The sequence below is a fragment of the Pteropus medius genome, unplaced genomic scaffold (assembly GCF_902729225.1).
Source record: "Pteropus medius unplaced genomic scaffold, Ma_sr-lr_union100, whole genome shotgun sequence".
Taxonomy (NCBI): domain Eukaryota; kingdom Metazoa; phylum Chordata; class Mammalia; order Chiroptera; family Pteropodidae; genus Pteropus; species Pteropus medius.
The window spans coordinates 44674190-44690298 of record NW_024344378.1 but is presented as its reverse complement, the minus strand read 5'-3'; the positions used below and the strand labels follow the sequence as shown (position 1 = coordinate 44690298).

General features: G+C 47.8%; 1 protein-coding gene and 1 pseudogene across 5 annotated transcripts in view; one reads left to right on the top strand and one right to left on the bottom strand.

Moving 5' to 3' along the window:
* PALD1 (phosphatase domain containing paladin 1) overlaps window positions 1-16109 on the bottom strand; it is a 76089-nt gene that overhangs the window by 44029 nt on the left and 15951 nt on the right. The gene's annotated exons all lie outside the window — the stretch shown is intronic.
* Window positions 6160-6819, top strand: LOC120609493 (40S ribosomal protein S27-like; annotated as a pseudogene).

Below are 16109 nucleotides of genomic sequence, written 5' to 3'. Positions count from 1 at the left end.
TCTCTCAACCCTACCAGCCAGTAAGCCTCGCCAGCACTGAGCCTTCATCCTGCTGGCCATATGCTGTGGGACCTTGGGCAACTCCCTTCCCCTCTCTGGGCTTCGGTGTTCCCAGCCATAAAATGACAGTGTGGGATGAGATGGTCTGAGAGTCCCTTCCAGTTTTATAGCTGGTTGGCTTCTCAAGGTGAGGGTAGGCTTTACTATACCTCCATGGGAAAATATGCCTCTCTCTTCCCACAGATCTGGCTCCTAAGATTGGCAGTACTAGTGGTCAAATCTCTGCTATCCACTTCCAGGGCCAGGGGTCAGCAAGGGCAGGGGTGTCGGTGGGGTCCCTAGTGCTCAAGCTTCTGCTGGGGGAAAGTGGGGAGGGTGGATTAGGATGAGACCAGACTAACGGTTCTCATGAGCCTGGATGGTTTGTACACAATTACGCCTATATTTTCCTACCTCTAACTAAAAGCAAGCATTTCCTTCAATCACAAGTGAAGGGTGCCCTGTCGAGTCACAGAGCCTGGGATGTGGTCACCATAGAGGCTCACAGACATTTCACATCACACCTCAGTTGGGCAGGTATCTGGAACGCAGCCTGCACTCATCACTCCTTTCAAACCACAGTGATTACCAGACCCGGGTCTCCTGCCCACAGACCTGGGGTGACATAACTGGCCTATTTGGGACAACTCTGTGCCTGGTGGTTCTGGGCCCCCAAAGTGGGATCCCAGGTTCTCACAACTGAGTTTGACTCAAAAAGCTGGAGAACTCTGACGATCCTAGGGAGAAGCCTACCCTTGCCTTAAGAAGCCAGCTATAGCGAAGCTGCCATTTCATTTGCAAAGTGGGATCCTCAGCACTTAGGAGCATCAAAACAATCATGAGCACCTGGTGTCCTTCATACAGGGCATGATCCATCTAGAACATACCCCAGCTTAATGCCTCCCTTGAAGCTAAGCAACAACAGCCTTGTCACTGATGTGCCTTCAAAAAATAAAATTATAACTTAACTTACCTAATGGATTATCTTGTTAATGCAATTAAGTAACTAAGGACATGTGTTACCACATACCGATTTGTTTTTAGTATTTGACAGCTCTCTAAATAAAATTTACTTCCTCTGTAAGCCCATATATTTTATTTTGTGCATTAAAAACATTCTTAGAAGAAGTCCATGAGCTTCTGCCAGATTGCTAGAGACATTCTTGGCAAATTTTTTTTTAAAAAAAGAGGAACCCCTACTTTAAGGGAAGACTATGCCCCACCAAACACAGGCCTTCCTCCACCTTCTCCTTGGCTTATGTTTATTAACATTTCAAAGCACCTACTATGTACTGGGTACCACACAGGGCGCTTTCCATCATATGGTCCCCCAACAACCGTGTAAGGTTGAGGCCTTAACTGTGTCCATTTTCAGATGAGGACAGCTGACCTTTAGTACGTGGCAGAAGTTGATAACTACTCCTCATCAGTTTGCCTTCTTGCCTCTTCATACTGGCCTTGGCAGCAAGAGCACCCCAACACTCTCCTCTCCCCCAGAATCTGTACGACCCCCATTCAGGGTGCATACGGACCCTCATCCACTTCACTCTCTGCCAAAACACCCCAGACCTAGAGAGGCAGAGAGATTCATGGTTTCCCATGGAGGGTTGGAAAAATCTAGACTCCATTTCACACATGGTGACGAACTAAGAAGCCACAGACTCATCTGGGCTGCAGCTATAACGGTATTTGAGAAAGTCCCACACACACACATGCTATCCTCCTGCCTCTGGGAAAACACAAGGCAGTTAAATCCTAAGAAGAAAGAAACTGCCATACAGAATCCTTGATGGATAAACACCACGTAACCTAGCAATTCCCTTCTCAGGTGACTGACAGAGAGAAATGAAAACATGTCCAGAGAAAGGCTTATATGTAGCAGCATTATTCATAATCTCCAAAAACTGAAATCGACCCACATGTCCATCAACTGGTGAACAGACGAACAAATCGGACACATTCTTACAATGGAATACTACTTAGTAATAAGAAGGAATAAGAAGGAACTACTGATATTCACAATTGCATGGATGAATCTCAAAAAATATCACACTAAGAGAAATAAGTCAGGCCCCAAAGACTTCAAACTGTGTAGTCCCATCTACATGACATCCCAGAAAAGACAAAACTACAGGGGCAGAGAGCAGATCAATGGTTATGAGGTGCCAGGCCCATCAACCACACCGAGGCTCAAGGGCATCTTTTGGGGGATGGAACTGCTCCATATATTGAATGTGGTAGTTACACAACTATATACACTTGCCGGCACCAACCAAAGTGTAGCCTTAAATTGGGTAAATTTTACTGTATGGGATTTGCTTGAATAAATCTACTAAAAACAAGAGGTGCTCCCCTGTCCTCTGTCCCACAGTGTGCTCGCCCCTCTAGTCACACCCTCATACCCAGCTCCACAACTCATCTGCTATACAACGTTGGCCAAGCTACCTCTCTGGGTCTCAGCTGCCACATCTGTGAAATTAGGCCATTAGCAGTACCACACCCGTGGGGTTGTTGTGAAAGTTAAATAATATAATGTATTTCAAGTCCTCAGAATACAGCCTGGTCAGTGAGTGCTCAATAAAAGTCAGCTGTTACTAGACATTGTGGTGGGCATGGGGGGAGGACACTGAGCAGTTAGACAGTGAAGCTGGGCTGTGCAATACAGTAACCTCCAACCACACATTGCTATGGAGCCCTCGAAATGGGGCTGGTCCACATTGGGATGTGTCACAAGAATATAATACACACTGGACTTCAAAGACTTAGTACAAAAGAAGTAAAATACCTCATTAGCAATTTATTATGTTGATTATATATGTCAAAATAGTATTTTGATATATTGTATTAAATAGATGAAATTAAAATTAATTTCATCTATTTCTTTTTACTTTTTAACATGGCTTTTTAAAATGACACCCATGGCTCACATTACATTTCTTCTGAACGGCTGCTGAGTCTCAAGTCCTTCATGGGCCTTGAGGGCACCCCTCAGCCAGCTCAGGGTCCTCACAGGTGAGCCCAATGCCTGCTGTAGGTAAGAACTTAATAACTATCTGTTCGAGGCATAAAGAAATCCGAGAAGCCAGTGCTAGCGCCCCCATTTAACAGAAAGGAAAGTGGGGACTCGCAGAGGCTGCAGGTGACTCTCCGACCTCCTCCCACCCAACTGGGGGACACAGTGGTATAAGCATGGACCTAGGGCTGAACACCGGCTGGTTCCCATCTCCACTATGTATTAATGCTATGACTTTGAGCACATGGCTTAACTTCTCAAAGTCTCAGTTTCCCTGTTAACTGAAGACCATAAGTGTACCTCCCTCATTGGACTGTACGACAATGAAATAAGTGAATGTGTGTGTAAAGCAACACCCTACACACACTGAGGGTCCAAACTTGTCACTTCCCTTAAGATCAGCCCGGGCCCTATGTTCCCTGCCCTTCTCCCCATCTCCTCCCTGGTACCGGATCTGAGCCTCCCTGGCCAGGATGTGGGGCCTCACCCAGACACCTCCAATAAGAGGAAGGGTCTCAGGAGGAATCGTGGGCTGTCTCCTGGCTCTCGTCCCAGGAAAATGGCAGAGTGGGGCCGGGCCACAGCAGCTGCCTGGCTCTGGTCACACACAATTACCACTCTCTCGTTTCGCTCTGTCCAGTGAGCCACTTAGGAAGATTTCCATCTGCCCCTGGCCTAAATCAAGAACCGGGAATGGGCAAGTCCTCTGTCCACTGTCTACAACCTGCCCACAGAAGAACGGGTTTGCACCACGAGTTGGCCCAGCCGCTCTGATCACTGGCCACCAGCCCCCGACTGGAGGGACTACAACAGCCTCCAGTGGTCTCTCTCTTCCCTCCTGCCCCTCATACAGTCAATCCTCCATGGCGCAGCCAGGAGGACCTTTTAAAACCCCAGATCACACCACTGGCCCTGCTTCACTGCTTCCTCTTCTGTAAACTGGGGGTCATAAACCCTGTCTCGCCGCCCTTGAAGGTTGCTGTCAGTAACAGACAGAAAAACCACAAAGACACAAAACGCCCAGCAGGCTGTGCGAATGGAATGACCGTGGGAACACAGACAACAGTAGGCAGAGGGCACTCGGGCCACGGACACGTCATTCCTCTCTCACCCTGGAGCGCAGGCCCTACCCCTGTCTCACCCCTCCCCTTGCCGTGATGCTTAGGCGCCGGCCATGTCCTCCTCCTCCTCCTCCTTCCAACACCCCAGACCCACTCCTCATGAAGCTTTCATGCCCACCACTCCTTGAGTGCCTGGAACACCTTCAGCTTGTTCACGTGGTTGCCCCTACCTGTTGTCTGGGCTCAAATTGTCACCTCCTCAGAGAGCCCTCTACCCCCATAGTCCTTCTCTATCTTAGAGCCCCTTTTCTTTCTTAACCAACTCGCTGACAAAATTATGTGTGTAGCATCAGTCTCCCCAACTTCCTAAGAGCAGGACGGCAACCTGCCTTGTTCACACCATGACCCAGCCCCAGAACAGCAGCTGGGGCCCAGCAGATGCTCAGGAAATATTCATGAAATGAGCAGATGACCAACCTGAGGCCATCTGCAGCTTTCGAGACCCACGGAGGAGCGAGCACCGGGATCAAGGAGCAGGCCTCAGCCCTTGGCGAGAGGATGTGGGGGAAGCTGCTCCCACCCCACACTCCTCTCACCTGGATGGCCCTCCTCCCCCACCCTCCCACATTCTACTCAGGTTTGAAGGTTAAAGCTCAGTTCCTCCAAAGAAGCCCTCTCTGACTACACCCCCACCCCCACCTCTTAACTCCCACAGCCTGTGGTATCACAAAATGAGACACTCCATTTCTTTCCACTTCATGCTGTTCCCAGCAGGGGCCATCCTGTGTCCTTCCTGGCTTCGAACGCCTGGCTCAGAGGAGGAGCTAGACACATAATTGCTGATGGAATGAATGGGCTCCGTCACTTTACCTCCCTACTCTGCCTGGCTCCTGTTGATGGAACCAAGGATGGTACTCGACAAGTAGGCACAAGATGAGGAAGATGTTTAAACATTACGGCACTTACTCCTGAGGGAGTGACTGAGTGTGGTATTTAGTTTCTTTTTTGCTTACCTATCACTTCTAAATTTCCTACCATAAACATGATTACTTTGGGAATGTTTAAAAAAAAAAAAAAGTACAGTTATTTGTAATAGTTTCAAAGTTGGACTAAGGTCACAGCTTCTCAGCCAGGGCATCCCCCAAGCCCCACCTCCAAAGCCCCCTGTGCTTCTCCATCTCCGTGCCTTTGTTCCCAGCCCAAGTGCCCCCTGCCTAATGTCATCTGTGTTCCCATGATAAGCACTCTATTCCTACAGCCTGGTGAGGTTTTTTGTGTCTTTGTGGTTTTTCTGTCTTTGTTGACAACAACCCTCGGGAGAGGTGAGACAGGGTTTATGATGCCCCACCTTACAGAAGAGGAAACAGCTAACCAATGATGTGCATTTCCCTAGGCTACGTGGCTAGATAGAAGCGGAGTCCTGGTTTTTGACGCCTCAAAGGGGGTTGGGGGGCGCACCTAGACCTGTCCCTTCACAATCTCTGCCCCTCAGCCTCCTTCCCTTTAAAACAAGGATGAGATCAATTTAAAAAATAAAGCCATCTGGGATCTGGGACTGCAGGAGACCTTCACCCACTAAATTATATGTTCCTGAAATGTTTTTACTTTTTCTAAACTGAAAAAAAGTTTAAGACATTAAAATAGAAGGTGGAGGAGGGATATTTAGAAATACCGCCACCGTAGGGTGGCCTTGAGTTCCAGGCCTGCACACAGTGGGGAGCCTTTGAAAGTTCGAGTTCTGGCAGAAACGTGTCATCATTAAGACAACACCTCCAGGTGGGCTTGGAGCGGGAAGTAGACAAAGGTGGACAGGGTGACTGACTGGGCAGTGAGCTAAGGGCTGGCACAGGGCAGCAGCAAGATGGAGACCCCTGAGCTGGGAATTGCTGCAGGTAAAGGGGCCAGATCTGCCCCTGGTTAGGGGTGATAAAGCCTCCCTGACGGGTAGAGGGCAAAAAAGGGACTCCTGCCTTTTCTGTGGCCGCAAAGACTGTGGCATTTGTCAGTCACCATGTGCTCCAAGCATAGGCCTGGACGCACCTGGAATTTGGGGTCCTAAGGAAGGAAAAGTGCCCTTTCCAGCACCCTAGTTGCCTGCCTCTAGGACTGAGGAGCCCCTCACCTCTGGAGCTCACCATGTAGGTCAGTTCTGCCTGATAGAAAGCTCTCAATGGGATCTTGGACTGGGGGAGGAAAGAAAAGGCTATAATGAACATTTTGAGAACAAGTGGGAAAATCTGAATGTGGATTATATGTTGGATAAATAAGTTAACTTCCTTGTGCGTGATGATTGTGCATACAAGGAGAATGTCCTTGTTCTTAAGACATTCAGGCTGCCGTCACTCCGGCAGTGACGACCTCCCTGTGAGAACATGCTTCTCGCTAAGGAACTCCGTCATCCCTCTCCAGAAGAGAAGAGGAAACACAAGAAGTAGCACCTGGTGCAGAGTCCCAACTCCTGCTTCACAGATGTGAAATGCCCAGGGTGCTATGAAATCACCACCATCTTTAGCTACGCACAGACAGTAGTTTTGTGTGTTGGCTGTTCCACTGTCCTCTGTTAGCTACAGGAAGAAAAGCAAGGCTTACAGAAGGAAGCTCCTTTAGAAGGTAGTGGCACTAAAAGCACTGTGAAACAAGAGAGTAAAGAACCATCCCAATAAACACATTTTAGATTTAAAAAAAAGAGAGAGAGAGAGAGAGAGAGAGAGATGCAGGCTATAGTGCTTAGAGGTGCAGTATCTTGATGTCTGTGACCTTCATATGGGAGGGACGAAGGGTAGCGAGCACAAATGGAGCAAATTTAGCAACTGGTAAGGATAAACATGCATTTACTGTACTCTTCTTTCAACCTTTCTGTAGGCTTGAAATTTTGTAAAATAAAAATCTGGAGCTAAGACGTTTTTTAAATAAAATTTTAAAAAATTTTAAGTTGTCTTATGAGAAGCTAGTTTTCCACATATTTCTCCTGGTTCTCCACCTTGAAGACTCAGAGACCACGTCTCATCTGGAGGGAGAAATTTTGTAATCCATGAGCCAAAAGGGGTTATATGTGCAAATGGCTTGATCCTTGCAATTTCGACATTGTTTGACCTAATTAGCTTACAGTACTTAAAAACCAAGTGGTGGTGCCCCTGCAGGCCTCTGGAGGTCTGGTGGGGGAGGGTGCTCTTGGTTTAACACTCGTCCTGGGGCATCCTGTCCACTTGTGTCATAGCACCTGTAGTCCTCCTTCATTGTCCCAAATCTTCGCATTCCTCAGCCTCCTGGCCACTCTCCTATGAGTGAACCTGTCCTGCCCCTCAGGTCCCAGTAGCCCAGACACATGCCACATGCTCTGACCCCCTCAGAAGAGGTTGGCCCACTTCCGTTATTCTGACCACTGCCACTGGGCTGACTCTTAACCCCTCGAGAGCCTTTCTGTACCTCTTCCTGTGCTGGGGCATGTGGCTTTCTGGTCCCAAGGCAGGAATGACCTTCCCTCTGAGAAATCTCCCTGGGGGAGGGTCTGCAGTCCCCGAAGTGCTGGCCTAGCTGCTCAGCTTGGGAACATCCTCTAGTTTGATCGAAATGCTGAGGATGCCTTCACCTCCCACCCGTTCCCTGCCATCTGTATGAAACAAACCAGATGAGGAACAGGAACAGCTAGCTGAGCTCATGGCTTCCCAGAGCCAAGACCACAATCCCCATCTCCCCTGCAGCTACCTGGGGGCCTTGTGACTAATTCTAGCTAATGGAACGTATGGTGCAGTGTCACATGGCAAGTCCCAGGCTCCTTCCTATGAGCCCCCTTTCCTCCCTTCCTCCATTTTGCTGCCTGGAACACAGATGTGATCACTGAAGCTTCGCAGCTATCTTGAACCATGAGCACATGAAGCCACACCACACTCTAGGAATGGTGGAGATCTAATCCCCAAGGAATCCATGGCACGAACCCATCATACCAGGCATGGACCACAAAGCTCTGGACTTGGACAGGACATAGAAATAAACTCCCATTTTGTATAAACCACTGTTATTTGACTTTTCCTATTATCCATAGCCAAATGTGATCCTGACTAATGCACGCTGTTAATTTTAGGCGTGACCCTCAACGACCACACGCCACATGGCAACAGGACAGAACTTACTTTTTCCCCCTCTGGAGGGAGAACGTTGAGTTTCCCCTCTGGTGAAAGGCTGCACTGCAGGCTGGCAGTTCCATGCCCAGGCACAGCAACACCAGGGTCCTGTGGGCCCAGCCCACGCCGGGGCCCTGGGAGTCTACAGAATTAGGAGACATTGTCTCTGGCCACCAGGGCCCACGGGGTAGCTGAGGAGATGCACACAGCTGGCCATTAGAGCCCCACTGGTTGCTAGACAGTGCGGTGCAGCAGATTTCCCCAAGTAAGCTGCAGAGATTTAGAAAGGTCTAAGCAGCTAGATGTCCGCTTCACGGTATAGACAGAGGCTTGGCCTCCATTGCTCCAAAAAGGCAGACAGAGCCTGTAAGAGTCTCCCCTCTGAATTCTCTCCGTGTCCCTCTCAGGGCCTTTCTGAGCAGGGGAACTCCCTAGAAATCAAGAAGGTATCATCTGGATGGGAGGGACCCGCCCTGCTGGTTCTTCCAGGGAAGAGCAGGAGTGTAAAAATCCCCAGAAAAGGTGCCAATCAACTCTGGGAAGGGCAGCCATTTGGTTCCTGAGAAAGCCTGAAGCTCCTGTGCATCACCAGGTTCCAGACGGCCTGGGACTGAAGGTGGGGGAAGGACAGAACGCTGCAGAGAAGACCCTAGGGAGAATAGAGTTAAGGGTACCTGGACATGCTCACCTGCTCAGCTTCCAAGAAGTTGGGCATTTGGGCATTTCAAGGTCAGCAGAATCTAGAGTCTCCTGAGACTCCACCTAGGGCCCTGGCCCTGTCAACACTCTCCTGGCTGCTTCCAGGGACTGTGCCCCAAAGAGCCAGTGGGAATTTATGTTTGAACCCCACTTCCAACCTCCAGCAATTTCACAGGGACCTTGAAGCATCATTTCAAGGAGCTGGGAAGAATCATGCTCCAATTCTAGGGTCTGTCCCCATCCCTTCCACCCCTGTGGCCTCTAGTCTAGACTCCCTTGCCTGGCATTTAAGATCCCCTTTCCCATCTTCATCATCTCTCAACCTTTTATGAAAGTACAATGTGGGAAACAGCCAGAGGCAGAGCTGCTGTGCTGGCCGCCAGCTCAGAAAGGTGGTTGCAGAGCCTCCTGCCTCCACATCCACCATGGGGCCCCTCCTAGGGAGATGCTGACCAGAGACACTTACTTCTTGGACCTCCCAGGACACATCCAGCCCTTCCCTGCCTCCATGCTTATGCCCTCCCTGGTCCCAAAACTGGGAATGTCATTCCCACCCTCACCCCTTCACCCTACCCATGAACATCCAGTGGAAATGCTCCATGCCCCTCCAAGCCTTTCAGCATACAGCCTGTGCCCCACACAACCCCGCCCTTGAACTCACTGGCCTGGCCCAAGATTTGGTAAGTACGTGCCTTATCTCCCCACTCTGATTCCAATGTTTCCCCAGGGCCCCCCGCAGGGTTGAACCACAACAGCTGTACATTCCGAACGTCATTTTGCTAAATGAATTTCATATTCACTATCTCATTTCAGCTTCAGAACAACACTATGAGAAAGGCAGAAGCACAGGCTACTGTGCCATTTAGCAGCTGAAAAAAAGTGAGGCTCATAAAGTTCACTAGATAATATAATGACAAAGTGGACCTTTGATTTCACAACCAGGCTCTTTCTACTGCATCATCCAGCCATCACTCTCCCGTTTCTGCTGAAGCCACCCTCACACTTCCAATAGACACTGAGAAGCTTAAACCAGAGACCTGGCAGAAGGCACAGAATAAGCTGGACCCAGGGAAGAATACCCCTTCCAGGGCCACAGCCTCTCACATACCCATGGAAGCCAGATGTAGGTGGTGGTGGGAGGTGGGGGAGGTGAGGCAGTAACAGACTAAAAATATAGGGCAGGAGGCTGGTGACCAGCTGCAGGAAGCATCTCACTCAGCTGTGGGGAATAAGCGCCCAGAGGAAGGAACCATGCTGCAGGGGTTCCCCTACTGTGGGGCCGGGGGAGAGCTGGGGGGCTGGTGGGCAGCTGGGGAGGTGTCAATAAAACTTTCAATCTGTACCCAGTGCAGGGACTCAGACCAACTCCTCACTTGCCCCCAGGCCTTATTCCCAACTCCCAACACACACACACACACACACACACACACACACACACACACACAAGCACACACACACAGTCCCTACAGAGTCTAAATCCCCCTTGGGCACCGATATGTATTTTAGAGTTAGAGTCAGAGGCACCTTTGAATCCCTAGTCTGCTCATCTCATTTTATAGAAGAAGAAACTAAGGTCCAGAGTAGGCCAGAGACCTGTCCACAGTCACAGAGACCATGAGCAGCAAGGTCAGGACCAGGGGTCTCCCTGCACCTCTCCGCTCATCTGCCTCACTGAGCATGTCCACCCAGGGCCAGGGACGACCCTGACCAGGAAGAGCTCTCCTGCTCCAGAGAATGAAGCACACCAAGCAGAGGAGACAGATTTCAGCATAAAAGGCTTCATTTACACTCAAGGAAGAACCACATTGCAATCCATTCATTTCCCCCAAGCAGGCCCAGCCTCCTTCTACAGCCTATTTCTCCCCATCTCCCACCTTTGTGCTCGAAACTCCAGCCAGAGTGAACACTTTAGAGTCCTTGGAACAGACGACTCAACAGGCCTTTGCAAATAATTAACAACAATAACAAAAGTAATAAGAATAAAGCAGTGGTGCATCTTACTGGGTCAGGGGGTTGAGGGTGGGGTGTTCTACAGTCTATGTAAGACAGAAATCATGCCTTTGAAAATCCTTTAAATAGCCCATAAAGGACAAGTCTGGGCCAGCTCTCAATTGGTCCAATCTAGTCAGTTTTCCACCAGTAATGAACAAATGCCACCATTTCTTCTTCAGAGCAGCAAAGTTTGAGGGCCACACACTGGCCTAATGCTCATCCATTCCACATCTTCCTGCCCTGCTCACTCCCTCGGCCTAGCTCACTAGCATCCTCTGCACCAGAAAGCCATCCTTAACCTCCTCCTAGCCACATTCCACAATGGTTGTCGCTCCCCCATGAGGCCCACCAGGCTGGGAGCTGGGGCCGGCCTTCAATGGCATCCCAGTGCTTGGCACAAAGTAGCCACTTGAATGAACAAAACTGGAAAGATTTTTAAAGAACAAAAACAACAAAAAGATCAACTCTCTGGTAATCCGTTTTGTGAGCATAAATGAGACAATACAGGTGGGGCTGTAGCCCAGGGCCCAGAACACAACAGGCACTCCATAAACGCAGCCTTGTTTTGATTGCCTTACAGAAAATGGAGCAGGGGGAGGACAATGACTCCTGGACCCCACACAGCAGAGAAGGTTAATGAGAAAGGCACATGGAGGCCAGAGGCTGTGGAGGCCCCTTTGGGCCAGTAAGGGGGAAAGGTGACTCTGAGGAGCCCCCTGCCTGGGAAGCAGACCTCACCCATTAGAGAGAGTGACCTAAGACCCCTGGGTCTCTCCCACTGAGTCATGCCCTTCCTGTCTTCCAGAGGGGCAAGAAAAATGGGGTCCCCTGGGTTTCTCCCTCACTCCTGAGGACCAAACGCATTAGCACCTGGAGCAGGGTTTGAAATTACAAATAATAAATTTTTAACCCCAAATGGTTTCCGTCTCCACTCCCCCACATTCTCTCATGTTGTACTCTCCAAGGTTAGCGGGGGAGGGAAATAACGGCAGCAGGTAAACTGTTCCTGACCGAGAGAGGCCCAGGTACTGCCCAAGGCTATTTACCTGTCATCTGACCCACAGTTCTGAGATCATGCTCTGCAGAGCCCAGGGGTCCCCAACACCTTCCAGGGCTCCACAGGGTCAAAAGGATTCTCGATTCTCGAGAATCGGGAGAGTAATAAAACATCATTGCCTTTCTTGCCATGAGGACATTTGATGGAGCAAAAGCGTTGAGGGTAAATCTGCTAAAAGCTCAGCAGGAGGCACAGCACTGGGCTGGTCATCATTCACGATGACAAAATGCGCCAGTGTCACTTAAGAATGTCCTTGATAAAGCGTTCAAACTGATTAATTTTACCAAATCTCAGCCCTTGAGTACATGTCTTTTTAATATTCTGTGTGATGGTCCGGGAAGTGCACGTGGGCTGGTTACTGGAATGTGACACACGTCTGGAGGAAAAGCACTTAGAAGGCTGTCTGAGCTGTCACTGAGCTAGACTCTCTGTCCATGGAACACCACTTCTACATGAAAGAACGCCGACAAATGATGGTTATTCGGAATTGGGTATCTGGCAAAAATGAACAGGGTGAGTCCACCCCTTTCATGGAAAACGACTGACAGCCAATGATAACGTTTGAGCTATCAAGAGAAAAATTAGAATTTTGGAAAACTGGCATCAGCCCCTGTGAAGTTTGACAGCTTCTCAGAACTGTCACAAAATCATAAAGATTTGTGATATGCGTTATGATGCTAGCATATGTCATTTTTCAGTACAATGAAATAAAATGCATCCACATTTGGAAGAGCAGTATGTGATCCAATGTGTCCCCAATGACGAATATTTGATGTTTTACAAAATCAGACCTAAGTCAAAGATCCATTCACAGTGCAAAACAGTCCAATGAATTATAATGTAACAAAATATATGAAATTCATTAATATATTTTCAGAGTCTACGTTTTAACTAACCTTTAAGAAACTATCATCTGTCTAATTTTTATGTAGTATCAAAGGAAAATATCCATAGGTTAGTAAAATACTTTTCCATTTTTCAGAAAAAAAGTATTTTATTTATATTAACAAGCGTTTTGTTATCGTTATTTTTTAAAGGAGTGCATAAATACGTATTTTATGCATATTGCATAAATATGTATACATAAATATGTCATTTTAAAGTTCAAAAGAAATAGCCATTTCTTTACTGACCTAGGAATATAATCGGTTTTAATTTCTAATACGGTAAACACCAATTTATGTATATAACCCACGGAAACAAAAGCTCTTTGGGATCTCCAGTTTCTATGAGTGTAAAAGAAGGAGTCCTGACACGAAAAAGTTTGCAAATAGGAACCCTTTGGTTTTCTGTACTAGCATTATTCCCATTTTACAGGTATGACACTGAGGCACAGAAAGTCTGGGTAACTTGCCCAAGGGTGCACAGGTGACCGAGAGCTGATAGGTTAAGACTTATAAGCTGTCCCTCACCTAACATTATGCTCCCAAAGGAAATGCAGAAGGACGAATGATAACGTGCTATAAAGGCAACCACAGAAGCGAAAGAAGAGAATGTAAGTGAACATCTGCATCATCTTGGCGTGGAAAAGAACTTTCTATGCGAAATATCAGAGAAGACATGCAGTGAAATATTGATAGACCAGACTACATAAAAAAATGGTCAGCTTTTGACCAAAACAGAAAAAAACACAAAGTTAAAAGGCAAATGGTACACTAGATAAAAATATTTTCAACATTTTTATTATTCATCATATTCAGTATAGTTTTTTTCCTAAACAAATGAGAAAACAAGGACATCTTGAGAGTAAAACCAATAAAAACCAAAACCCAACAGAAAAGAAATACAAATGGTCAATAAACATGAGAAAAAATGTTCATCCTCACTTGTAGTTTAAACACTAGAAACAATGAGATGCCAAGTATTGCCTATCTTGGTATCACAGGTACAGCAGGATGAAGACCCTGTGTCGGCTTGGGTGCTAAGGATCCCTCCTAAGAACCTGGCAGGATGTTAACTGGCACAGGTCCCTAGAGGCCAATCTGGCAATAATTTTAAAATGCCTTAAAAATGTATGACCCTTTGACCCAGCAATTCTTTTATCAATTGATTCAAAGGAAATAATCAAAGATATGACCACAAAGATGTTCAGTACAGCTTTGTTTACATTAGTCAAAGACTGGAAATATCTTTCACGTCAACGGTGGTCGAAGATGAATGCATCGTGAACGTCATCATGTGATCATTAAAACAGATAGAGCATCACATGACCATCACTAATAGGATATGGAGGGAAAGAAGCCAACATAAGCAAATACTGTGATTCCGTTTATCTAAAACTCAGAAACAAGCCAGCTAGTCTATGGTGTTGAAAGTCAGAGAAGGAGTCAGGCATGGAGCAGGAAGAAAGGGATGGCGATGGGTCGCAGGGATCCAGGGTGCTGGAAGAATTCTGTTCCGTGACCTGGTAAGGCACCGAAGGTTGTGCTCGCTTTGTAAGCCATCAAGCTGTATACTTATAACACGTCTGTTTTTCTGAGCAGGTTGAATTTTATTTTAAGTTTCAAAAGAAAGAAATAGAAGTTTATTTACTAATCTAGGAATATAAGTACTGTATGTTTAGTTAAAAAATAAATAAAACACAAAAGAGTATTTCAGAGTTTCATTCCATAAAAAGGCTCTCGTATTCAGTACGCACACAGAAAGTGAGAGAGCAGAGACAGAGACAGAGAGAGACAGCGAGAGACACAGAGAGAAAGGGACAGAGACAGAGAGAGAGGAAAAATGTCTGGAAGACCAAATCTCAAAACCTTAATAGTAAACTGTGGTTATCACTGGGAAGTGGGATCACAGATGATTTTTCTGATCTTCCTTCATAGCTTTATTTTTCTCTGATTTTCCTATAATGAACCTATACTATTTATAGAAAAAAAGAAGGGACGGGAAAGACCTATACAGTATGGCCTCTGATACCAATAATCACAGTTCTGTATCAACCTTACAGCCCAAATAGCACCTGAACACACAGGAAAAGGTCAGAGGACTGAGGATATTCCTGAGTTGCTACTGATGGAAAGCTAACACCTTCTCAGGGAAGGAACTAGGATACTGGAGTCAGAAAGACCTGAGTATGCCCCAGTGCTATCCCCCGCCAGAAGCTCAGGCTAGTGCCTGAGCCTCTCTGAGTCTCAGTTTCCCTGTAGTGGAATGAGGGTTAAACAAGGTCATGGATGCCCTGGCCTGACCAGATCAGTGGTCAAGGCAGATCTAACAGCCAGGTTCCAGAGGAAAAAAAAAATAGAGGCCCAGGGAAGCTGGGTGATGATCTCACACCACCAACCTGCAACTACGGAGGATGCCCAAAGAGTCCCCCAAACTGGAGTTTGGTCCAGAGGCCTGCCTCCTGGTCCTGACCTTAGGAAGTGCCTGCCCTCCTTGGGCCTAAGGGCCCCAAGAGTAAAAAGCAGGCTAGGCATTGAACTTGACCTCGGGTAGCCTCCCTCAAACCCCACTCCCACCATTCTCATGAAACCTCAAGTATAAGGCTATGGCAGGAAAGGTGGATCGCTGATCCAGACAGGAACTGACCTCAGAGGATGAATGACAGGCCAACATTCCATTAGGAGCCCCACCTGCTGGTGACCTTTGGGGTCATGGGAGCCAGGAGTGGGTGGGCATGCAGAGGCCAAGGAGGAAACAGGATTTAAGGCGGAAGGCCAGGCACATGGCAGATCCCCAGGCAGGGAAGTGACTTCATTTCACACACTGTCCTCCTCGCTTCCGCCCCTGGCATGGCAGGGAGTTAACCCTGAGAGGGCCACGTTTCACCAGGCCCTGGCCAACTCCATACAGGCCAGAGTAACAGAACCCGGGCTCTCTCTTACCCCTTTCTCCTATTATGCCCAATCCACAGATGGGAAAACTGAGTCTCAGAAAGGCTGACAGCAGGGCAGGGCCTCCAGGACCTTTCCCACCACACTGAGTTGCACAAAGGAGAGAGATGTTAACTCAGGGTCAGGAAAGCTTCCTGGAAGAGGAGGCCAGTGAGCTGGGCCTTGAAGGATGAGCAACATTTGACAAGCAAGAAATAGTGGCAAAGAAATAGTGGAGCCAAGGTTCAAACTCAGCCCTATCTGACCCCAACGCCCAGGCTCATCCCACCCCTTGAAGCAAAGCAAAACCTACAG